The sequence below is a fragment of the Hibiscus syriacus genome, unplaced genomic scaffold (assembly GCF_006381635.1).
Source record: "Hibiscus syriacus cultivar Baekdansim isolate YM2019G1 unplaced genomic scaffold, ASM638163v2 tig00003126_pilon, whole genome shotgun sequence".
NCBI lineage: Eukaryota > Viridiplantae > Streptophyta > Magnoliopsida > Malvales > Malvaceae > Hibiscus > Hibiscus syriacus.
Genome location: NW_024061963.1, coordinates 46764 through 74595, shown reverse-complemented (window position 1 = coordinate 74595; position 27832 = coordinate 46764). Strand labels below are relative to the sequence as shown.

General features: G+C 33.2%; 1 pseudogene; it reads right to left on the bottom strand.

Annotated features, from left to right (window-relative positions):
• Positions 1-24431: 24431 nt before the first annotated feature.
• On the bottom strand, positions 24432-26605 carry LOC120174913 (annotated as a pseudogene).
• Between the last annotated feature and the right edge of the window lie 1227 nt (positions 26606-27832).

Here is a 27832-nt window from a genome sequence, read left to right as displayed (position 1 = left end):
TATAATTCATAAACTCAAGGGCAACGAGTTATACCTTCTTGAGTTTGGAATAATCATGGCACCTGAAGATGTGCTCTACCATTTTTTCCCATGATAGGTAAGCTTTGATATCCATCTTGCCTTGGAAAGGTTGAATGGAAATCTTGATATTAACTAGATTATCATCCATTAATGGACAAAATCTTTAGGGCCTTATATCTCGATTTTCTATTCTTTCGTATGATGTATGATCTTCTTCTGGTCTTTCCACTTCTTCATTTTCTCCTTGATTGGCATCTTCTTGCTCTCCAAATCCTTGAATTTGTTTCTCTTCAATGTGGTCCATACGTTCATGGACGAGTTCCAACTCTTCCCTCAAATTCCTGGTCAGTTCACGCACCATGGCTTGCATTTGTAGGTTTGGTTCAACGTTACTTGTAACTTGAGAATCGCTCCCAATTGATGAGAAATAATTAGTAATAAAAAATAACCTCACAAGAAAGGGAAAACCTCACCAAACACTCCAAGAAAAGTCACTCTAACTCGTGTTTCACTCAGGATGACTTTTCTCCCCCTTGATGATCACTCTTGCCTTTTACCACTTGTGCTTTGATTTCAAGTCCTTTTGGGAACTTCCTCAAGGCTTACAAGTTTCTAGTGGACTTCGTCTGAAAGAATTGTGGCTTGGTAGCAAGGATAGTGAAAAGAAATTGGCTATAAGGAAAAGAAATAGTAAGTAAAGGTAACAAAATTGAATAATGAAATATAAAGAGGAATAATTTTTTTCTTTAAAGATGAAAAAAATTACTCCCTCCCTCTATAAACTTTTTCTTTATTTTATTTTGACTTTTTTATTTTTTACTAACCCAGGAGAGAAAATGATACGATACACTTATTGAATCGGCTAGCTCTGATGTTTAATGATATGATCTTCATTATGAGTTTCAAGTCATATATATGTATGCCCGATCGTGATTCTAGTAAGAGATTGAATTGCTTGCTTTGAACTTGAAAATAATGACTTGTAAGATGTTAATGAAAGATATAGATGTAATGGAAATGAAGGATTGATATGGAAATGATTTTTAGGATTTGGTTTAGTATGGAAGATGATGGAAGTTATGGTTTGGGTGGAATGGAAGTATTGCGAATGTATGGGCTGGTAATGATGTGGAATGTGTAAGATGTATTGAAAAGAAAACGTATTGTAACCCTATAACTATATGGAGTTAGGAACCAACAATATAAAGAGATTTAATCGAAGTGGAAGTAGGTGGAACATTACGCACTAGCAATAGATGATGAGCTAAGAACCATCGCTATAACAAAAGGAAATGGATGAAGACTAAAGACTATCTTGAAGCCGATAAAGTTATACAAGAGAACAAGAATGAAAGCAACCTATCAAAGATGTTTTATATATTCAAATTTGTGACTAAAATAATCCTAAAGGTGCTTATTTGTAGTATTTCTAAGCAGCATATGAAAAGAATCAAAAGATGAAAACATTCTCATCAATTTAATAATAAAATGCACTGAATGCTTTGTCTTCTTATCTTCAAGGTTGGATGAATATTCTAGATAATTTTGGGGATGAATATAGACAATTTGAAGCTGAATTTGGCCTTAATTTCGTCAAAGGGGTGGAAGACTCTTGCTATTCCATACTGAAAATTGTCTTAATAAGTGAATTAAATCACTCTTCATTGCATGCTCCCTTGAAGAATATGAACAACCCTTGAATTTAGATGATAACAATCATATTTGAATGCCTTGAATGGGTAAATTAAGAGTCCTTCAATGGCTTTTCACTTGGATAAAGTTGAAAAGACTCTCTCTTGGCTCAAAACTCATCCAAATCATCCATGCATAAAATTCTCCTAACAAAATTCCAGCCTGCACTATCTTCAATAAATCAATCATATCTCCAGCTCCCGATATCGGATTAAGGTGATTCAAAAGGCGTTGTAAAGATAAGAGATAGAAAAATAATTCCCAATTGATTTATGGAACGAAACATGTCTTTTTAGCATCCAAAATGGGAAGACATTCTGACTGACATTATTACATCTGATGAACCCATTCAACTTCTCTCATGCACCTAGACACAAAGGTGAACTTTATTCAATCTTTAATTGAAACATGAAAGAAAAAATTAAGAATTAGTTTAATAAATGATCTAATTTTATTAAATGAACTAGATGCATGAATGAAGTATCTTACTAAAGGATCTAAAAGAATAAATGAACTACTTCCCTAAATGAATTAGATGATTTAAATGCAATGCATGCTTAAATGAACATCGCACTTATTAAATGCATTGAATATTATGCAAACTTCATATTCTCTTGCAAATTCATGCATAAGCAATGTAAAGTGTTCCTTCCTTATTATTCCTCCTTCATCACGTCCCAAGCTTGATATAAACATATTCTCCATGACTAGTTGAAACTCCTTAACCCTTGCTCGTGTGATGGGGGTCTTTGATATTGGCGATCATATCACCCTGTTTCTGGGCTTAGGGTTCTAGTTGTCTTAACTTTGGAGTTTCTATTGGTAGTTTCATTGATTAGTGTGGATTCATTCCCTGGTTTGGTGATAGTTTCCTCACAGTGACAATAATGCTTTTTGGTGGTTGGTTGTAGAGGGTTGGTTCATTTCCTTTAAAGCTTTGGATTGTACAGTTATATAGGTGTCTTCATGCTTTATGTTGGATCCTCACCCAGTTTTTGGAATGGAGGTGATCGTTTTGAGTCTGTGCCTTTGTTGGTGGTGATGGGTTCTGCTTGCCGGTTGTTGTTTATTAAGATGGTTTTTGGTCTTAGGTGCGTGAAGATCCCCCATGGGTGCTTGTGGTGGAATTAGTTTGTGTGAGTGGGTCTTATTATCTCATTTTAGATGGTTTATTAGCATGTGGTTGGTTGTTTTAATGTCGTGTTGAGGTTAACTTTGTTTATGTGGTTAGGATATATTTTATGATTTTTGATTTCCAGTAAACCTTTTGTTTTGAATTTTTATTACTAATATATATTGATTGGAACTCTTTTCCTCTTCCGCTATCTTGTTCAAACTCCGACTTAGCCGAGGTATGAGGTGTTTTAATGAGGCCATTTTACTTTAAAAAAATGTTAAATGACCCCAAGTAACCCCTATAAGTTTTAGAAGTTAAATAAGGCTCATTTTAGAGTGTTTATAAGGGGTTTGGAGTGATTCTCGAGTGATAAGGATGACATTTTTTGGTTTTAATATCAACACTTTAAGAATAGTACTAATACTCCATGAACAAGTGAATAAATTAAGATATATAAGGGGAAATATTGATACCAAGTTCATAGTGTATTGATATTGTCATGTGGCATCAATACCAAGGCCACGATATCGATTATAGAGAAATTTAATCAAAATTCGGAGCTAAAATGATATTGAGTACTGATACTTGCATGAGAGTATCGATATTAGTAAGAAATTATGAATTCTAGCATCCAAATCTGGTACTGATACTTATGGTGAGTATCAATACCAATGGTCGAATATTAATACCCTTGTCTAGTATTGATACTCCCCGCCTCAAAGTCACAGATTGACTTTAAATATATTAAGGGTGGGGTTCGATAGACTTGTGTGGGCCTATGTAAGGTTCAATTGGGTAAATTTGAATTATGATGAGCCAAGGCTAAAAAAAGTGAAATCAAACCCCTAAGTACCGGGAAGAGAAACGTGTAAAGGGTTATACGTGTGTAAAACCACCCAAAGGCCTACAATGATATTGTATGAAAATAAGATAGTAACCTAAAGCCATGTGCTTCTAAATAATTATATGCCTTGCTCAATTCGTCCTATGTATAGGAATAAATTATGATTAGAAATGTGAGTAAATGTCCCCACTCAATTGTTGTGAAGTAATAATTGTGTTGTAAATCTCTGAATGTAATGTGTATGGATAATGTGATTGTAAAACTTTTGAGCTTGATTGTGAATTGTGTTGTGTATGCATGCCAAGTCCGACGCTATGTAAAATCAAGCAACCTCATCTTGAGCATTATGTGGAAATTGTATCAACATTGTGTTACCGGGTTTCCATCATAATGTTAGATTCTATGTGAAACTGGACAGTCACATACACTCGTGACGAGGATTGATACCAATTTTGTGTCCTGTCAGAATCCCCAATACAAGTAGTGGACACTATGTGATATCAAATGTTAATAGTAGTATTTGTGTTATCTTGTGTAAACATAAATAATATGTGTAAGTGATGATTATTATGATGGTCAATTATCGACATGTGTTATGAATTCAAGTATGTGAACAATGTGCCATTGATATCTATCATGCTCATACTTACTCCTCCATGCTTATATTGCATAGCATGCTTATATTTATGAAATGCAAGTAATATAGTAGAGTAGATGTGTATTACCCAACTTTGTTAGCTCAATATTCGAATATTTTCATTCCAAGGTTAGTAGGCTAGATCGTGAGGAGCATCATCACCACAAGATTTCCAGCACCTTTGGATTTAACAGAGTACAATACTGATCTTTTGGTGTGCATATGTATGCATAAGGCTCTTATGGTTATTTTTGGTCGGTAAACTATATTGATTTACAATATTTTGGATTTATGTTTTGGTCATATAGCTTTATTTTGTAAAAATTATTTAATTTGCTCTATTACGTTTGAATTATAAAATGTGCAATCTTTTAAAAAGAAAAGTTAGGAAATTTGATTGTTACCGGTAATCTAATATGACACTTTAGGCCTATCATTTCATGATCAGAATTGGAGTGTTACATTTAGTGGTATTAGAACAAGTTAAATCAGTCCTATGATAAATTGTTGTAATCGGTGAATACATACCTCTAGGTTGTGAAGTGTACCTCTTAATATTGTAATTATGATGATGTTTACTCTTTTTAATTGTGCTTGAAGAGAAATACTATTATGACTGATGATTCTGAATGCAGTCTCGAGAAAATGGTTGAGAGTCATATTTCTCACACTAACGATATGAGCGATGAGTTTCTACTAGATATAGAAGATTATATGGTTCCAAGTGATATGAGGGTTAATCGGCAATATTATTTCGTGTTATAACCACGAAAGATTGTAGACGCTATTATGAGGTCGGAGTTAGTTGTTCCTATTGTCGCATTTGTGGTTGTGCCACACAAGTAGGAGATACAAGATGTTCGGGTTCTATTTTTCCATCATTATGTATGATTATATGTGTAACTGGATAGTCACATATAGACCTAGAAAATTTGACTCGTACCTGATTACCTGAACAGATTTACCCGGTCCGTGACCTAATATAGACTCGAACAAGATAATCCAAAATTGATCTGAAACTCGAAATAACCTGAATTGAACCGAAATCTACCCGAATTTTAGTTTGACCAAAAGTAACCCGAACCAAAAGTAACCTGGATAAAAATTAACCTAAACCGAAAACAACCTGAATCGAAAGTAACTCGAATTGAAAAAACAAATCGAAAATAATCTAAATTTAGTTTACCCATTTACGATTCAAACCGAACTTTGATCAAGTTTTAATCCGATAATTGAGTCTAAGTGAACGAATAATTTATTTATTTTATTTATTATTATCTATTTTTAGTATTGGTAAATAGTGAAATGATGTATGTTTTATTCTCATTCAATATTTTATCACTAATTAACCACACTTCTAGTAACAGTTTAATGGTTCAATATAATATTTCCTCAGTTAGAAGATCATCTCAATATATGATGCAATAACTTCTAACTCTGAATTTGGACCGTGACAATATATATTCAAATAAACTTCTTGATTTTAAAGATTTATTGATTCTATTGATTTAAACTAAAACTTTTAGCTCTTAATTTGGGATGTGATAATATATATTCACGTAAATTTCTTGAATTATAACTAATAAAGAGTAGCACAAAAATTTATGACGACAGAGAACAACAATGATTGACCCCAAAATCTAAAGGTTAATCCAAAAATCTAAAGATTGACCCGAATTGACCTTAAAATATTATAGTTTACCTGAATCAAAATTAACTGATACGATATGACCTGACCCGAAGCAAACCGATCCAATATTAACCTGACCATATTGATATCTTAGTGGACATATGTATTTATAAGACTCTTATATTTAGATCGTGAGGAACATCATCACCGTACGATTTCCATCCCCTTTGGATTTAACAGATTACCATATTGATATCTTAGTGGACATATGTATTCATAAGACTCTTATAGTTATTTTTTGTATGTAAACTCTATTGATTTACAATATTTAAGATTTATATATTGTTTATAAAGCTCCATTTTGTAAAAACTATTTGATTTGCTTTACTATGTTTGGTAAGGGTGTTAAAAAATATTCGTAGCCGTTAATCGATATAACCATTACATTTAATAGACTAATTAATCAAACTGTTAATGCTAAACGATTTCGATTAATCGAACCACTAAAAATGACGGTTCACAGTTAATGTTACAGTTATGAATTTTGATAAACGGTTAACCGTTTATAAAATTTAAATTTATAATTATATTAAGGGATGTACATATTATATCACTGTAAGTATGTGTTAAATGATACACTTTTTTGTAGAATGAATTATAAAACTTTAAAACATTCATGTTGTGTTATTTTTAAAAAATAATTTTAATAGCTTAACCATAGGTGTAATACCCCAAATATCGGGTCATTGACCATTATGAAGGGATTTAAAAATTTGGGGGAGTAAATTGATTAAATAGTAAAATATAAGAAATGATTTAGAAATTGTGTTTAAGACCAATTAGTAAGAATGGAAGAATGAAATGGCATTTTGGTCTTTTAGAGTGAAATGAATTTAAAATTCATTTTATTAGAAATTTAAGAGAGAAAAGAGAAAAGTTAACAGGTTAGCTATCTTCCTTTTTTTCTCCTTCTTCCATGTGGCCGTGCTCTTCCCACAGCCAAAGATAAGACTTTATCTAGCTAGTTTTTCCTTTCGATTTTGGTTTAGTATTGACACCTTGAGTGTTACAGAGGCTAAAGGAAAGGTTAAAGAGAATTTAAACTAAGAGATGGATGATTTATTATAGATTAAAGAAAATGGGTTTTTGAATGATATGTTGAAATATGAGTTTTTATTGAAGTTTACAAGTATATTTGACTTGTCAAATAAGTAAATAAGAGATTTGAAGCATTGGATGTGATTAAAAACATGTGTGAAAAAGTAGTATGATTCTTGGTTTGGGATGTTCTTTGGAGAAATTAGATGTTATAAGAAGATAAATGGAGAAATGTTAGTTGGGTCAAGTGATGTTCAGTTTAAGGGTATGTTTGAGGTAAAGTAAGATATTTAAATGAGTTTTGGGTAAAAATATAGCAGAAAAATGGAAAATTTGGGTAAGGGTATTGGTACTGGAAGAAAAGTATCGATACTATAGGTTTAAATTTGAAGAATTACGATGAATAATATCGATATTAATGCAATTAGTATCGATACTGATTTGGGCATCGATACTAAAAGGAAGGTATCGATACCATGGATTACATAATACAAAAATGGTATCGATACTAAAAGGGAGTATCAGTACCATAGTATATAAGTATCAATACCATGATAGAGGTATCAATACTACTAAGTTTGGAAACTTTAAGATAGGATTAATTTTGATAGAAATTGAATATAATAGTACTTTTAAGTATTATTAAAAGTATAAATGTTAGAGAAGTATACTAACATTTGGTATGGTATATATATTTAATGAATGCTTGTGTAGATCGTAACCAAGCTCCAAAGTCAAGCAAGAGAAAGGGCAAAGATAAAGTTCCCGAATAGCTGGACATCCTTAAAGCATATTAACGAGGCATACTAGGTGAGTGCATTTATTATGTACTTATATGTTATGATAGTCATAGATGCATTTTTCTTAATGTATGTGTTGTATTTACCGAATGGGCACTATATGTGCAACTTAAGAAATTCATAATAAGTTTATGAATTTTCGTATTGGCACTGTGTGCAACCTAAGAAATTCATAATAAGTTTATGAATTTTCGTATTGGCAATGTGTGTGCAACCTAAGAAATTAATAATAAGTTTATGAATTTACGTATTGGCATTGTGTGTGCAACCTAAGAAATTCATAATAAGTTTATGAATTTTCGTATTAGCATTGTGAGTGGAACCTAAGAAATTCATAATAAGTTTATAAATTTCTGTATTGGCACTATGTGTGCAACCTAAGAAATTCATATTAAGTTTATGAATTTCAGTATTGGCATTATGTGTGCAACCTAAGAAATTCATAAAAAGTTTAAGAATTTTCCGTATTGACACTAAGTGTGCAACCCACGGAATTCATAATATGTTTATGAACGACCATATCAACACTACTTGAGCACCCTAAAGAACTTATAATGTTATGAAAACAATAAATTCGTATTATGATAATTATGATATACTTATGTTTTAATTTCGACATTTAGCTGCAACTCATATACCATGCATTTTCATTTCAATATATTTGGAAAACAAATGATAAATTAGAAAATACTGATTGATAGGTATGCTAGACATAATAAAAATAGTTATCATGTTATTTGGTTTAAGATTGGTTCACCAATCCTTTGATGTATTGATATGAATTATATGATTTTCATTTATATTTGATACTCTGGGATATGCTTATATTTAAGTATAATTTATTTTGTATTATACTATGCCTCACCAAGTAAATACTTAGCGTGTGTTATTTTCACGCGTAGGTAAAAACCGAGATTAGAAGTAACGAGTACCGAGCAATTCCAAGCATCAAGGAATATACTGTAATATCAGTAAGACATCTTATGATGGAATTTTTTACTTAGTTTAGTGGCATGTACTTATGAATGTCCTATTAACTCTATTTCAATATTTTGGAAACTAGTTTGTAATAGATTAACTGGATCGTTTTATATTGATTTTAAATATGAATAACATGAATTGATTTTGCTAATTAGAGTAGATATGTTTAATATATTATTAAATGGTTTTAATTAAAGAAAACAAAAAAATACTGATTTTCAAGTATAAAAAATGTTTCAAAAGTCATATGACATTTGTGACTCTTGTACGGAAACGTATAAGGGAAATAGGTGTTACATTTATTGGTATCAGAGCTACATGTTTAGTCATTTCTGGACATGAAATGAGTATTAATTTTGTTAAGAATGTATACATGCCACTAGGATGTCAAAAGTTTACTGATAGTTGTATATATAATGTGATTATGCTTATACGAAAGTAAAGTTACTCTTTATTAATGTAATATGATTTTGATTGTGTTTAGATGTCGAAAACTAAAGATAGAGGTAAGAAAGTTGATAATATTGAATAGAAGGTCCAGATAAAAATTGACCCAAGAGAATCACATGACTTCAATATCACGTTTTAGAAGGGTAGAAGCTGGAAGGGATTTTCCTCCATTCTGTGGAAGGAATGCCCCATCGTTTAACGATGTTTCTTTATTTGAGGATCCATTAAATATTTTGAACGATTTACAAGAGAAGTTGAATCGGATGAGAATCTAGAGGAGATTTCTGAATCTAGTGATGATATTGAGGTTTTTTCAGGTAAGTTTAAATAATTGAGAAATATTTAAGTGAAGCATTAAATTGTTTAAAGCATTTTTAATTTGAGTAAGAGGAAATGAGTAAGCAGTAAATACATTGACCATTAAAAGTTTATAGAAATCTGATTTATTAGTGAATCAAATGATTATGAGTTTATTTGAGAATAAATGTTAAGATTTATGGACTTGATAGAGTTACTTTTAGAAGGTAATTTGTGAAAATAGATTTTTTACCCATTTCATGCTACAATGAATTATTATTTAGAATTGAGATTAATTCTCGAGAACTTGGAAAAGTGTCAAGTTCGTAATGATAGGAAAAAGAGTAAATTTGGTTACTAGTGTAATTTTAGCATTAACTGCTATGAAGTTATTGCTACAAAGTTGTTAAGTCTTCTTATTAAATGATGCGAATATTTAGATTTTCATAGTTGAGATAGAAAATGTTTCAATTGCTCGAGAATATTTTCAATGGATCCAAAAAAGTTACCTGGATTACCTCAAGAAGGAAATAAAAAATTTAAAATAAAAGTATTATATTCAACTTAATCTCGAGTGAGATTATAGCGAAAAACCCTATGGGTCATGGGGCAAGCGTGAGTTGGACATGTAGTAAATATTCGATAAAGATTTCCAGGGGCTATGTTCCCGGTGAATCTGATGGAATTATCACTCAAGGTGATATCGACAATGATTGTGAAGAAAATGATGTTAGAAAGATGTATAGCTTTTCTAGATAATGTGATAGATACTGAAGTAATTAAAGTAGCATTGCATGATATTTCCATAACTAGGGAATTCATAGATGTCTTTTCAGATGAATTATCTGCGTTACCTCCATATCGAGAGGCAGAAGTCAAGGTTGACGGTTATCAATGTATTGAGCATGTTTCTATGATTTCGTATCAAATGACTTAAGTGAGTTAAGAGAATTAGAGGCCTAATTAAAAGAATTGATTGATCAAGATTTCATCAGACTGAGTGTTTTATTTTAGGGAGTAATTGTGTTATTAGTGAAAAGAAAGATGAATCTATGTGGTTATGCATGGATTATTGACAGTTAAATAAGGTAACAATTAAATAAGGTAACAATAAAGAATAAGTATCCTCTTTCGAGGATTGATGATCTATTTGATCAATGAAAAGGTATAACATTGTTCTTTAAGATAAACCTTAGGTTAAGATACCACCAATTAAAGATTAAAGAGGAGGATATATCAAAGATATCTTTTCAGACTCGGTATGGACATTATGAATTTGTGGCGATGCCATTTGGATTGACGAATGCTCCTGCAACATTTATAGACTTAATGAACCGAGTATTCCAATCTTACTTTGGTCAATTTGTGGTGGTATTTATAGATGATATTTTGGTGTATTCCAAGCCAATAGAGTTTTAAAATGCTAAAGAGGATGTTAATAGAGGCACCAGTGTTTATACAGATGGAGTTGGGTAAAGATTTTTTGATTTTTAGTGATGCATCTCCTAACGGCTTAGGAAAGGTGCTTATGTAAAAAGATAAAGTTATGGCATATGCCTCGATAAAGTTAAAGATTCACAAGAGGAATTACCCTACGCATGATTTAGAGTTGGCATCAGTCGAGTTTACTTTAAAGATTTGACGCCTTTACCTGTATGGTAAGAGATGCTATAGTTATGCTAATTGCAAAATCCTAAAGTACTTGTGGACTTAAAAAAAGAGTTGAACATGAGACAGGTATGATGAAAATTTCATGATAAGAATTGTATAAGTAGAAATGAAGAGATTAAATACTTTTGAGACCAGGTCCAATGGATGTTTGTATTATCATGGGAGACTTTGTATTGTCGATGATGAAGAATTTAAGAAAAATATTCTTTTTAGGGCATTAAGTCATTTGAGTATGCTTTCAGATGGAAACAAAATGTACCAAGATTTAAAGAGTCGATTTGGTGGCCTGGTTTTAAAAGAGCCATTACGGAAATTCTGGCAAAGTATCTGACGTACCAATAGAGGAAAAGCATAACATCAAATATTTTCTGGAGTTTTTCAATCAATTTCGATTCATGAAAGTAAAGGGGAAACGAGTCATTGTGGGCTTTGTTACAATGCTACCTTTGACACTTAACAAGAAAGACTTATTATGAGTGATTGTTGATAGATTTACCAAGGCAATTCACTTCATATTAGTATAAACATATTATTTGATGGATAAATATGAAGAGTTATGCATATAAGAGATAGTTCGGCTACGTGGACTGCTAGTATTGATCATAACCAAAGAGATCCAAGATTCACTTCAAAGATTTTGAAATTTGCTTATAATAATAATTACTAATCGAGTATTAAGATGACCCTGTATGAAGCTTTGTATGGGAGGAAGTGCCAAACACCATTACATTGGTTTTAACTAAAAGATCGAGACCTAGGTTGGCCGGATTTAATGAAAGAAATGGAAGAGAAAGTAATAGTTATATGAGATAATTTAAAGATAGTCTCCAATCGACAAAAGTCTTATACTGATTTGAAAAGAAAAGAAATTCAATTTCAAGTGGGAAACAAGGTATTTTTGAAGGTATCGCTTTGGAATAAAGTATTGAGATTTGGATGCAAAAGAAAGATGAGTCAGAGATTCATTGGGCCTTATGAGATTTTGAAAAAGGGTCGGGCCAGTAGTAAATCAATTAGCTTTGCCTCCTGAAATGGACAAGATCCACGTTGTTTTTCACGTATCGATACTTAGAAGGTACCGATCAAATCCATCCCATGTTATCACATTAGAGGAAATCGAGATCCGACCAAATCTGACTTGCGAGGAAGAACCAGTGCGGATCTTAGCTAGAGAAAATAAAGAACTGCGTAACAAGAAAATTCCTCTAGTTAAAATGCTTCGGCAAAACCACAAAGTAGAAGAAGCTACTTAGAAAAGAGAGGAGGACATGAAGAAGCAGCTTCCACACCTCTTCGTATCAAGTACTTCTTTAAAATTTGAGGACGGATTTTTTTAGGGGGAGAATTGTAATACCCCAAATATCGGGTCGGTGACCATAATGAAAGGTTTTAAAATTTTGGGGGAATAAATTGATTAAATGGTAAAGTATAAGAAATGATTTAGAAATTGTGTTTAAGACTAATTAGTAAGAATGGAAGAATGAAAGGGCATTTTGGTCTTTTAGAGTGAAATGAATTTAAAATTCATTTTATTAGGGATTTAAGAGAGAAAAGGGGAAAGTTAACAGGCAAACTATCTTTCTTATCTTCTCCTTCTTCCTCGTGACCGTGCTCTCCCCATAGCCAAAGGTAAGACATCATCTAGCTAGTTTTTCCTTTCGATTTTGGTTTAGTATTGAAACCTTGAGTGTTATAGAGGCTAAAGGAAAGTTTAAAGAGGATTTAAACTAAGAGATTAATGATTTATTATAGATTGAAGAAAACAGGTTTTTGAATGATATGTTGAAATATGAATTTTTATTGAGGTTTACAAGTATATTTGACTTGTCAAATAAGTAAATAAGAGATTAGAAGCATTGAATGTGATTAAAAACATATGTGAAAAAGTAGTATGATTATTGGTTTGGGATGTTCTTTGGAGAAATTAGATGTTATAAGAAGATAAATGGAGAAACGTTAGTTGGGTCAAGTGATGTTCAGTTTAAGGGTATTGTTTGATGTAAAAGTAAGAGATTTAAGTGAGTTTGGGTAAAAATCGAGCTGAAAAATGGAAAATCTGGGTAAGGGTATCGGTACTGGAAGAACAGTACTCATACTATAGGTTTAAATTTGAATAATTACGATGAACAATATCGATACTGATGCAATTACTATCGGTACTTATGTGGGTATCGATACTAAAAGGAAGGTATCGATACCATGGATTACAGAATGCAAAAATGGTATCGATATTGAAAGGGAGTATCGGTACCATAATATATCAGTATCGATACCATGATAGGGGTACCGATACTATTGAGTCTGGAAACTTTAAGATATGATGAATTTAGATAGAAATTGAATATAGTAGTACTTTTAAGCATTATTAAAAGTATAAACGTTAGAGAAGTATACTAATATTTGGTATGGTATGTGTATTTAATGGATGCTTGTGTAGATCGTAACCAAGCTCTCAAGTCAAGCAAGAAAAAGGGCAAAGATAAAGTTGTCGAATAGCTAGACATCCTTAAAGCATATTAACGACGCATACCAGATGAGTGCATTTATTATGTACTTATATGGTATGATAGTCATAGATGCATTTTGCTTAATGTATGTATTGATTTTACCGAATGGGCACTATGTGTGCAACTTAAGAATTCATAATAAGTTTATGAATTTTTGTATTGGCACTGTGTGTGCAACCTAAGAAATTCATAATAAGTTTATGAATTTCCGTATTGGCACTGTGTGTGCATCCTAAGAAATTCATAATAAGTTTATGAATTTTTGTATTGGCACTGTGTGTGCAACCTAAAAAATTTATAATAAATTTATGAATTTTCATAGCACTGTGTGTGCAACCTAATAAATTCATAATTTTTTTTATGAATTTTCCATATTGGCACTAAGTGTGCAACCCACATAATTCATAATATGTTTATGAACGACCGTATCGGCATTACGTGTGTACCCCAAAGAACTTATATTGTTATGAAAACAATAAATTCATATTATGATAGTTATGCTATGCTTATGTTTTAATTTCGGCATTTAGGTGCAACTCATGTACCATTCATTTTCATTTCATCATATATTTGGCAAACAAATGATAAATTAGAAAATACTAATTGATAGGTATGCTGGGCATACTAAAAATATTTATCATGTTATTTGATTTAAGATTGGTTAACCAAGCCTATTTGATGTATTGATATGAATTATACGATTTCCATTTGTATTTGATAATCTGGGATATGCTTATATTTAAGTATAATTCATTTTGTATTACTTTTTCTCACTAAGTAAATACTTAGCGTATGTTGGTTTCATGGGTAGGTAAAATCCGAGATTAGAAGTAAAGAGTACCGACCAACTCCAAGGATCAAGAGATATACTGCAATATCAGTAAGACATCCTATGATGGAATTTTTGACTTAGTTTAGTGGCATGTACTTATAAATGACCTATTAGCTCTATTTCAATATTTTGGAAACTGATTTGTAATAGATTAACTGGATCGTTTTATATTGATTTTAAATATGGTAACATGAACTAGTATTGCTAATCAGAGTAGACGGGTTTAATATATTATTAAATGTTTTTATTTAAAGATAACAAAAAAATACTGATTTTCAAGTATAGAAAATGTTTCAAAAGTCATGTACCATTTGTGACTCGTGTACAGAAATGTATACGGGAAATGGGTGTTACAGTAGGGGCATGTTTTCATTGATACATTACAATAATATTGATAGACTGATGGCTCAATTCTTATAGTTCTTTCAAGGGTCCGCACTATCTTTGAGTATGAAAGGGACTTCCTGAGGTTGAATATGTATGCTTCTAAGCTTATGATACTAAGGAGTTGCGTTGTAGAAGGTTTTTTTAAGGGACTCCATATTGATATCCACACTCAGTTGGCGACATATTCATCTAAAGTATTTGCAGAGCATAGCATGCCAAAGCCATGGAGAGAGTGCAAGGTATGTAAATGAGCATGACAGTGGATATGGAGATCTAGAGAAAGAGGGTTTCAGTTACTAGAGGATTATCTCAATCATCAGCCAAGAGGGATAAAGAGTCCTAAGGGTTGAGTAGATCTACCCATACATAGTCTAAAAGATCGAGATGATGATCGAGTTCATGGCCTCGTAAGAGACCTATAAAATAAGTTTCTATGGTGAGTATAAGAGGTTTAAGTAAGGCTTTCAAGGTTCTCGAGTGTTAACATTATAGCCATAGGCTTTGTAGAGAATGTTTCCTCAATTCTAGAGCATGTTTCAATTGTGGGTTTACCGACCACTTTGTGAGGGATTGTCTAGACTTTGTCAGCACTACCCCGACTCAATCGTAGAAGTCTGCCTTAATTACTCAGAGAGGTAGAGGGTCAACTTGAGGAGGCACTAATTTTTTATTGGGACACCAAGGTCGTGGTGAATCTTGTTTTGTAGCGAGTTTAGAGGTTCGAGTCCCGACATATTAGTATATATTAAAGCGAGAGAGGATTATGAGGCAACTAATGATCACATGAATATTCTCGTTGTTTTCTATTCCTATCACTATATTAGTAAATTCAAGGTTTACACACTCATATATTTCTAGTGAGTTTATTCATGAGATGATGTTTTCGGTAGAGGTTTTCGAGGTTAGGTTTCGTGTGTCTAGTCTCCAACGCTTGGACATGTTTGTAGACAAGGTATACCAATGGTGCCTAGTAAAGATTCATGGTTAGGTGTTTTCAACCAATTTAATGGAGTTACCTTTTTAGATATTGATGTGATTATGGGAATTGATTGGTTATCCAAACACAATGTTAGCTTGAAGTGTCAGGCAAACCGGTTGACGCTTGGAGATTTGAATGGCAACAAATTATTGATCTAAAGCAAAAGGTGTAAAGTCATCGTAAATGTGATTTCGACGAAGGCTCTAAAAATGATTGATAGAGGTTGTAAGGCATATTTGGCCTATGTTGTAGATTCTAAGATTTTGAATCCTATTATCAAGAACTTTCTAACTGTCAAGGAGTTCCTGATGTGTTTCTTGAGGAGTTTTCAAATTTATCACAGATAAAAGAATCAAGTTTGGAACCAATTTCAAAAAATTCATAAATGAAAATATAATACTAAAATAACAAGGTGTTTCATGAAACAAAAAGTATTTTCAAGTTGTGTAGTTGAAATGTAATATAGTAATGAATGTTTTCATAAGTAGTGAATGACGAAGTTACTTTTTAAAAATGTAATTCTTGTTAATTTGATAAAAAAATTAGATATAAAAATTAAATAAGCAACTCTAACATATATTTCAATTATGAATAATTACTAATTATCTAAAATTTAATCAAATTGATCTAAAATAGTTTAGATTCGAAATAATTCTAATCAAATAATCTAATAACGATGAATCAAAAACAAACCACATAGAAAAATAGTATGCATATTGCCACAGGCCGCAGAGTTGGGCTTTGGACATTGGTGCAAGTTTCCGACAAAGAGGTTGAATATGGAGTATCGAACTTGCCAAGACTACTAGACTTGGCCCATCAGTTGGAGAATGTTGTGGAGAACATACAAACTGGCCGTGCAAACAAGGAAAATGACACCTTATCAGATTGTGTCCACATAGGTAGCACATATATGGCAAGAGACAATAAATCAGAAGAGGTTGTGAGGGAATCTTACCATATCAAGTGTGATCATCCATCGAAGGAAAGAATCAAACTAATTGATGTGATGAGATGGTGGTTTGGGTGTCTTCCCTTGAATATAGATTTGATTGATAGAGTTTCCTTAGCTATAAAGATTTGTAATTAATAGGGATCATCTCAGCTGTCAATGTAAATAGATCTAGGTCATTGATTTAAGGGAGCTCAACTTATAAATATATAGCCTCCCCTCCTCATTTGTAACGTCTCATTCCATTTATTCTCTTTGGAGATTAATAAAGCTCTTAGGCATTAACTCTAGTTTTTTTTGTTTTTTGTTCTTTATTCTCTTGGTGCTTGTTACCTCTCTTGGTGTCTTGGAGTAGCGACACTTTTATTTGCACTTCCACAACATAGTCTAACCTTGGTGGCTTGGAGTAGCCACGTTGGTGTTAAAGCTTCTGCATCCTAGAAGCCTTGAGGGTTTGGTTCCAACCTTGGTGAGTTTGCATGCTCATTAGGCTTGGGTAAGGCTTAATCGTAGAGAATACTCATAAGTGTCAAGAAGTATCTAAGGTTGCACGTTCCATCAGACCTTAACTCTGATATTGTGATAGTTTGGGATTGAAAGTTCTGAGGGCATGACAAGTGGTATCAGAGTCAAGTCGTTGTGGATAGACAACTATCGTTTTGTCCATGTTTGGTGAAAATGGTAAACCAGTAAGTTTGATTTACTTATTTTATTGCCAATTTACTTTGGTAGTTAAGTTGGAAAGGATTTGCGCTCAATCTAGTTCTTGGAAAAGGAGTTCGAGATGGAAAAACCAAGTCCTAAAACTTTAAGGGAGTTGATAGTTGTGATAGAGGAAAGAGTTACTAGGTTGGAGGAGGTAGACGGCCAAACCGAGAAAGAGGTACAGAAGTTACTTAACGAGTTCAATGGAGAAACTTCTACGTACGTGATGGATGTGATGGATAACATGTTAGAAATCTTAACTTGGTTAGAAAAAAGGGTCATAAAACTTAAAAAAGTTGAGAAAGAGGCCAAGGAGACCCAGGGTGTTGTGGAGTCCCGTATTGATAAATTGGAGTCCATGGAGGACAGTTCAAAGATGAGACACACCGAGTTCTCAATGAGTTAGAGATGTTTCGAATGAGTAATACCCATAAAGACGAGGTAATGACTTTGAGAAATGAGATGGACGAGCTCAAGGGTGAGCTTCTCATATGCAAGGGTGCCATGAGTAATGGGGTGCACTCAAAACCTTCTTAGAATGACTTAGACCAGGGGTGAAGCTCGCAGCAAAGAAAGATGATGCCCAAAGACTTTCGGAGGCCATAGCTATAGAGCTTATGGGGGCAAGCCAACCAACATAGAGTCATCCAAGCCCACGCTGAGGGAATGTGACAATGGTGGGGGAAACCAAGGAAATGTGCAACAGGAAGATGGTGGAAAAAGCTCTTTAAATGATCAAGATGGGCCATCGACTGTTCGTAAGCAATGGAAGCTATCAATAGGGAATGACAAGGCTGAGTTCATGGTGAAGAAAAATGCGAGGAAAAAGTAGATCAAATGTTACTTCTGTGATGATCCCCATGTGATAAGGGGATGTCCTAAGAAGAATCGACTAGCTTCCATCATCAAAGGGATAGTCTGGAGAGGGAGTAACAAGATGTGGTGTACAGAAGAAGTAATTAAAGTGCTACCGATGCAAGGGGCCTCATAAGGTGAAGAGGTGCCCAAATCGAACCAAGCAGTCCAGGGGGAAGGACCAAGCCACGGATAATAAGCCTGCAAGACTTGGTACGATAAAGTTTGTTTATGCCAAAGCGAGTAGTAGCCAAGTGCATAAAGGGATAGTCATGTCCAAAGAGCCTGGAGAGCTCTCTGAGCATGTTCGAGTGGAGAAAAACATGGCTTCAAATATCATAAATGGAGAAGGGAGCTAAGCCAATGAGGGACAAGGCAACTGTGGGTCCAGTGATGGATAAGGTAGGAAAGAGCCAAGGACTTCGAGTAAGAAGTGCTAATGCAATAGGAGGAAACAAACTTCAAGGAAGAAGATCTGGGGTAACAAGGGAGAATCGAACTTCAAAAAGGAAGGATCGATGCATAGAGTGTCAGTCTTTGTGGAGAAAGAAAGGCTTACACATTTTAGAGTAAATGCAACAGAAAGGAAGGTACATGTCGAACACAATTCTAGTGTTTCTGAGTTTGATTTGTCATCTTTGATGAGTATAGATGTGGAGAAACCTAACCATCCATATGGAGAGGCCAAAGGTTTAAGGGATAATTCCAAGCCTTCGCCAAAATGATAAGAGAGTCCAAGTACATGCAAGTCAAAGTTGATAGAAGAAGGCTCCTACGAGGGAGATGTACCCAAATGTGACATCACTTTGATGCAAGAGCCAAAGCAAGCACAACCTGTATGGGAAGGCCAAGTCCTTGTGGGGGCGTGAGCAAGCTGAGGAATTTGTAATACCCTCAACCCGTATCCGACCCGGATCCGAGTCTGAGGTGTTACATTGACCTTTTAAAACATTTACTTGTATAAAATATTGAGTAATTTAAAACTTTTATAATATATAACTTATTCAAAACGTTTACAGAACTATTCAGAGCTTATACACTATATTCTTTTTAGTACATGCCAACTAGGACTTTATATATTAAAATACATATTATTCACCTCTCTTCTAATCTTACCTTCAGTAAGGAGAACTGACCTGTCTTGCTCCACATTGCTCTTTACTCTTCTTATCATTTCTGTAACCTACGTGTGAAACAATCACACGCTAAGTCTATGACTTAGTGAGGCAATAAACATATAATGTAAAGTATAACTTGTAATCATGCATGAACAATTATTTCTATCACATCATACCCAACATATATCCATTCATATATCAAATCCACACATGCATATAATTATCTTCTTTCCTATCATTATCATATTATTACCATTCATACTTATATTCCCTTGTTTATATGATCCATTATGTTTATATCATATATCTTATAAAATATACATTGTATTCAATGTTATCTCTTATTAGCCCATGTACACATGTCACTAATTCTTTTTATCATATAAACTTATACTAAATATTTCTATACACATCATAGTACACATATATTAGTTCACAACCGAACACACATCGTATCATATCAATTGATTTATTTACTCTCTTTAAAGTCTATGTATTAGCCCATGAATACTTTTGAGAACTTAAGGTATGTGAGTACATTGAGGTTGTACACCACTATGATGTCACCACAACTTGTATAAATGTCCCGAAGGACCTATCCAGAGGTCATAAAGAACCTCGAAAACTGTCATAGGTCCCGAAGAACCTAGGTAAACTGTCCATATGTTCCTTAGAACATAGGTATGTTGTCCAAATGTCTCGAAAGACATAGGTAATTTTGTCCATATGTTCTTTAGAACATAGGTAAACCCTCGACTCTTGGCATACCAACTATACCTCTAGCTCTCATATCACATAACATGGGCATTATCATTTATACATTTCATATCACTTGTTCTTTCATATAGCTCTTTATCACATTTCATATGATCACATATTTCTTTATCTTCTGTCACATACCATATGTATGTGTAAACATATATCACATATGCATATAACTTATAACTCTTTTATTTTATATAATGTAATATCCTTACAGAGTATTATATCTTCTTATTATGTATTTCATGTCACATGTTCTTGCTTTCATATAGTCACATAGCTCATGTCACTTAGTCACTTATGTTCACATATCACATTCATATCACATAGTCACATTTCATATAACACTTATATTACATATTCCTATAATTACTTGTATTAATATCACATATATCATAAGTGTATGTATTCACGTAGATCATTTCATATGGCTTATATCATTTCTCATTTGTTCATGTAAACTTGCATGTCATATCATGTAACCTATAAGAACATACATCCATTTCTATGTACTAATGCACACATAATAATCACATAACATTTTAAAAGTTACTTCTTACTATAGTAACTCCGTCACTGGCTAATCGCAAGCCAATGTTCGTTCAATAATATAAGTACAATTAAAATTGCACTCACCTTGGCCTCACTATGTTCCAATCCACTTTTATGATTTCCTCTCTTTCGATCGAATCTTAACTTGATAATCGTTCCAGAACTTGTTCGTGCTCGATATCTATATAATCATACATTGATACATATCAGTATCCAATTGATATATTCTAATCTATCATTTCTTAGACCAAAAGAAAGGTATAATTATATTTTTCCTTTAAGTGCATCGGTACATTCTACAGTGTATCGATGAATTCTTTAACATGTGCATCGATGCACTATCCATGCATCGATACACAATTCACCTTTGATGTTCTAATCTTAAGGGGGTGCATCGATGCACTAATTGCATTCGATGTTCATTTATTTGAGAGTGCATCGATACATATTGAAGATGCATCGATGCACACAACCTAGAAATTTCATTTTGAGCCCGAAAATTCTTACTTTGTCCTCAAATTCTACTTATTAACCCCTCCTTTACCATAAAACTTATCTATACATATATAAACCTTCTTATAACATTATAACACTTCACTATCCCTCATAATTCATTATAATTCCTAAATCAAAGAATTTCATCAAAATTTCCATGTGTTCTTAATTCAATTATATCACCTCTAACTTCTTAATTAACCCTTTGACAAGATTTCAATTTGAAACCTCTTATTTTCATTCTCTCATAACTTGATAATCTTTGAGTTTTAATCCATCCTAAGCTTTCCTTAATCTTTTATATCACTCTAAGAATTAAAACCAACTTTAAAAAAAAGAATTAATCAACTTGGAACCAACTTACCTTTTCCATGGAACTTACGAGAAGAGAAGAGGAAGAAGATAAAACAATCTCCAGAATTTTCTTTCCTTTCTCTCTATTACCACGTGTTGCTGTCCTATATAAAGGGAGAAATAAAATCCTTCCTTAGAAAAGAGCATTTTACCCTTATTACTTTCAAACTTTGTTATTAAATCCAACATCAACACTTTTCATTTAAATCCCTAAACTTCTAATCTTTTCTGAGATTGGTCACAAATTTTAGAATCTTTCAATTTAGTCACTAATCTCGATTTTGGGATATTACATAATCGAACCAAGACAATAGGGGGAATGGCACGAAGGATCATAGAGTTATATGACGACAGAAGCCAAGGCAAGCAGTTCGTATGGGAGGACCGCAACAAGCCGAGGTATCGAGAAGTATCCAAGGTGAACTAGCTCAGGATAGTCATAGTGGAGCGACGAGGGCGTCGCTAGTTTTGTGGTGGAGAATGTCACAAGTCGCTAGTTTAAAGGATCAAATGAGATATTTTATATTAATTTAGCATACCATATCGCATCGTTAATGATAGATAATGATGTTGTACCTATTTTGTAACAAAATATATGTCTATTATATAACTTTTGAAAGTTTAGTATCTAAAAAGATTATTTTGATAAAATTCAATATCAATTTATGAATTTTATCTTATATAATTAATGATGAATATAATCTAGAATTTCCCTCATCGTATTACTAAAACTAAAGTAATTGCAAAGCAAAACGAGTATAAAGGAATTAAGACAAAAATAAAGTAAGAGAACATATGTCTATGACAAAATTGTAAAGAAAAGTAACTGATCAACTAACCAAATTTTGTATCATGAAAAGGACCGTCTGCGGCTTCGGCTTTGCCCGTCTAAGCTTAGGAGAACTTGCGTGTCATAGGAATTAAGCAAAAGAGTTGACTTTTCAATTTTCAGTGGATTGTAAGGCCCATTTTATAACTATCATGGGCCTCGCATACTTTGTTTAGCTTAGGATTTAACTTTTTGAACTTTTTTTTCTATTTAAAGGCTCATTTAATAGCTCTAGTTGTGCTCAAATCCAATTTATATTCTAAGCCTACTTAAACATTTATTTAAGGGTAAAATACATAAATGATTAGCAAGTCAGTAAATCATGTTAAAATGATTTTTTTATCGTTAAACTTTTAATAATTATAAAATAGGCACCACAACTTTAGCTACCGTTAATTATTGTTAATGTAACACTCATAATTCAACTAAATCATAAATTGGACCAGATATATATTACATTAACGTGTCATAACTTAAGTTAAATAAAATTAAACCATAAACCAAGCATTTACAACAATAAAAAATCATTTAGATGACTAAAATATAATATCTATTAATTAAGAGGGTCAATATATAATATAATACTTAAAGAAAGAGTTTAATGATGTTATTTTTCATGGGATTGAATATCGATACTCAAGTGTACGACGCGGGTCGATCCAAATTAGTCAATACAAAGCCTTGGAACTGGTTAGACAACCAAAGAAAAATATCAAAATTGATTATTGTATTTAATGGTATTGATATTAAAAATAAAAATAGCAATAACATATTTGCATAAAATGATTAAACACATGCTCATATAATCATCACCATAACATCAGTAAACACAAAGAGGTTGAATATGGAGTATCAAACTTGCCAAGATCACCAGGCTTGGTCCATCAGTTGGAGAATACTGTAGATCCTATTCACACTGGCCGTGCAAACAATAAAAGTGGCACCTTATCAGATTGTGTCCACATAGGCAGCATATATGGCAATAGACAATAAATTAGAAGAGATTGTGGGGAAATCTTTCCATATTAAGTATGATCAACCATCGAATGAAAGAATCAGGCTAATTGATGTGATGAGATGGTGATTTGGGTGTCTTTCCTTAAATAGGGGATTTGATTGATAAAGTTTCCTTAGATACAAAGATTTGTAATTAATATGATCATCTTAGCCATCGATGTGAATAGATTTAGGTCATTTATTTTGAGGGAGATTAACTATAAATATAGAGCCTCCCATCTTCATTTGTAACATCTCATTCCATTCATTCTATTTGGAGAGTAATAAAACTCTGAGGCATTTACTCTAGTTCTTTTGTTCTTTGTTCTTTACTCTCTTGGTGCTTGTTGCCTCTCTTGGCGGCTTGGAGTAGCCAACTTGAGTTTTCACTTCCACACCATAGTCCAACCTTGGTGGCTTGAAGTTGTCACGTTGGTGTTAAAGCTTCCGTATCCTAGAAGCCTTGAGGGCTTGGTTCCAACCTTGGTGAATTTGCATGCTCACTAGGCTTGGGTAAGACTTACTTAGTCGCAGAGAAGATCCAGAAGTGTCAAAAAGCGTCTAAGACCGCACGTCCCGTCCGATCTTAACTCTGATATTGCGACAGTTTGTGCTTGAAAGCTATGAGGGTGTGACAATATGCAAATAATATTTGCATTAGAACCATTACAAGAAAAATATTATTTTTATTAATCTAGGATAAGTATAAGACAATATCTTTTTAAAGATAATTCTCAACCTCTTGACATTGAACGCTCACACCCTTGGCATCTATGGTGCTCGAACCCGGATCAATAAGGAATAACAACAATTTTTTTACTACAAAGATTGTACATAATATATTAGGAAAAAGGAAAATAATTTAAGATTTTATTTGTCTCGACAAAATTTACTTCCACATTTGCAATTAAATGCTTTAATCGGATGATTTTTGTCATCAAAGTGGATGCCATAATCCTAAAATCAATCAATCGGAATGGTTAATTGCATTGAACAATAAAACAAAAATAAATGAGATGAAAAGAAAATAATTTTTTTCTTACCCAAGTCAATTCTTCAATTGCTTCGATATCTCTGGTGGTGAAAAAAGCGAGCTGTTTTTCAAAAAAAGCATATCAACGCTTCATTTTAACTCTCAATATTTTATTTAAAGATAAAAAGATTTATAATGTTTGATTACGCATGAATGGTTAATTGATCTATGAAAATATTTTTGATGTTACTCATCTAAGATTAATCTTTGAAATCGGGTGAAATGAACAGTGTTTTCGGAGAAAACGCATGGAGCACTGGACATCTTCTAGATGTCATGGGAAGATGTTGGGAAGATACACAGAAAACTGGGCATCTTCTTCTTCTTCAAAGACACCATGCAATCTCACCATCTTCTCCAAAAACACCGTGCAATCCCACCGTCTTCCACAAACACTATAGAGATAACCCTAGTTGGAAAAAAAAATAAAACCTTGGATGCAATAAATGTAAAAATCTTTTTTTTTTTCAGTTTGCATTATTTGGGCATTTTTATCCGTTTGACTAAATAATCACCTTAGCTCTTATTTTTTAGAGCATTTTGATTTCGAATGTTTCATTTTAGGTAAAAAGACTCATATTTTAGAGTGTTGACCTTTCGTAAACTAACAATTTTTCACATATCAACCTTTTTACTCCAAAATGAAACTTTAAGAGTCAAAATACTCTAAAATAAATATGGGTCAAAGTGACTATTTAATCGAACATTAAAGATAATTTTTGTCATTCTTGTAAAGCATATGAAAATAAAAGAGAAGAATTAAGTTTAAATACTAAAATCACACATGATAATAATGATGATCAGGAATCTCGATCTCTACCGGAATCTCCACCAAAGTAGAATCAACACACCTGAAATCATATTTAACATCCATTTCGGATCATGTTTAATCAAAGTAAGTTCATTAGTATTGCAGAAAACAACATGTGAAAAGAAATGGAATAGTTGAAGGAATGAGTTACCTGTGATTGATAAATCTGCCGCAGTTTCCATACTTTGTTGCATCCAAACAAAGAGCTTCTTCATCCTTGAGAACACGTTCAGAGCCCCAATCTGCATCCAACAACACAGGATATGTATGCTCTTCATCTCCAGTTCTCTGGTTATTTCTCAAATGCAGTTCATGGTTGGTCACAATCTCGCCAACGTACTCGCACACGAATGTTCCTTTCTTCAATGCATGAACAGGTCGAAGCCCCCATCCCTTCCCTTCTGGGGTGCTGAACACCTAAACACGCCAGCCAATTACAGATTCAGTGTTGTTCTTCGCATTAAATCACCAAGAAGAAAGAAGAAATTAACCTGCAAAGGAACTGTTATGCCTCTTTGAACCACACGGTTCCCACATTTCTTGTTGCAGCCGCACTTGTCCCAGCATTCTTTGATGAACTTCCTCATAAGGTGTCCCTTGCATGGCGTCTTTCTTTTGTGCTTTGCAATGGTTGTTCTCCAGCGGGCAATTTTCACAGTAATAAAAGTGTTTTCTTTTTGGCTTACGTGACATGGTTATGGCTTCCTGTAGAAACGTTTCTTTTAGGTATCCTCCTTTTGTGTAAGCAAATTCACCTCGGGTTTCACCGGCGCATGCACAGGGTATCTCCGATGACAGACAATCACCGACACATTGTGAACAGTAACTTTCATCGGATATTCGAGCTAATGAAAAACTCACATAAGCATCTTTGAATACTATGTTCTTAGAAATGTAGAAAAAGTTTGGCAATTCCATGGCACCATCGTCGTTCAACAAGGGTATCTGTACACCTTCTTCTCCACGGGTTATGTCTTGCAGATTCTTCATAACAGCCTTCGATCTGCATCCATGAACCTCACTTGGAGCATCATGATGCACCACTGCAGAGTCATTTGTGTTTGAAAGTTGTTGATTATGCTCATCACCTGCAGCCATTTTCGAATTTTTTTTGCAGATATCTTGCATCAGCTTAACCACGGAGAAATCTGGGTCTGTGATTCTGTAAATTGTTCGATATTTGTTCTCCACTTCCATCATGATTGCTTTCAGATTTGGCGTGTCGAGAGTGGCTTTTCTTGAAGAGTTGTACATCAAGGAGATTCTGATGGCTCCATTGTCAGATGAAACGATATCTAAGTGAGATGTGTCATTAGAATTATGACAACATTCAACATTTGTAACTTTTCAACTGGAAGAACCAAATTCACTTGAAATTTGATGAGGACGATCTGCAAAATTCAGCAGTGCCATTCAACATTTCAGAAAGTAAGATCTCAAGGACAAACAAGTAGGACCATGACTATTCGATCACTTATACACAATTTGAAAAGGCATAATATCAAAATTAGCCCTCAACGTATATCAAAATGGTTATTTTACCCCATATTCTATTTTTTGGAGCATCTTAACTCCCACCATTTTATTTTAGGGTGAAAAGGCCCCTACCATTTGACAAAATAATCACTTTGTTCTTTATTCTTATTTTTTTTGACATTTTAACACTCAACGTTTCATTTTAGGTTAAAAATGCTCTTTTTTTAAAGCGGTAAGTGTGTGTTAACTAATAGTTTTCATCTATAGAGAGAGTTTTTTTGCCTCAAAGTGATATGTTGGGGGCAAAATACTCTAAAAAAGAATAGAGGTCAAAATGACTATTTTAATAAATGTTGAGGGCTATTTCTGGCACTATACCATTAAAAAATGGTGAGGTTGATTAGTGACATATACTCATATTTCGTAGTCAAGCAAATGGTTGGTGCACGTAAAGATGGGCATGGGTTAGATTCAAACCCAACTCCAATGGTGAAACTCATTTAGTCAAGCAAATGCTTGTGCACCTAAAAGTATGATGGGCATGGGTTGGATTAGATTTTTGTTCAATTCAAACCCAACTCGAGTATTTTACTCTTCCACCTATCATTCAATTTGACTCAAGTTTGAGGAGGCTCTACCTAACCCAATTTTCGGATAAAAACTTGCACACGTACCTGATTCGACAAATATATGTATATAATTCTCATTTTTATACGTTAAAATAAAGATCTAATTGAAAAATATAGAAAAATGAGTATTATTGTAATTATTCATAAATATATAAAGCATAATTATACTATTATCTCGGGTCAATTCAATAATTGTTCACCTTAAACTCAAACTCAAATTAAAAATAATCGACCTTGTAAGATCGAGTTTAGGTGTCATGCCCATCCCTAAATATATGAATTTTAATTTATTGTATTTATAGAAATAAAACTTCATTTTAGT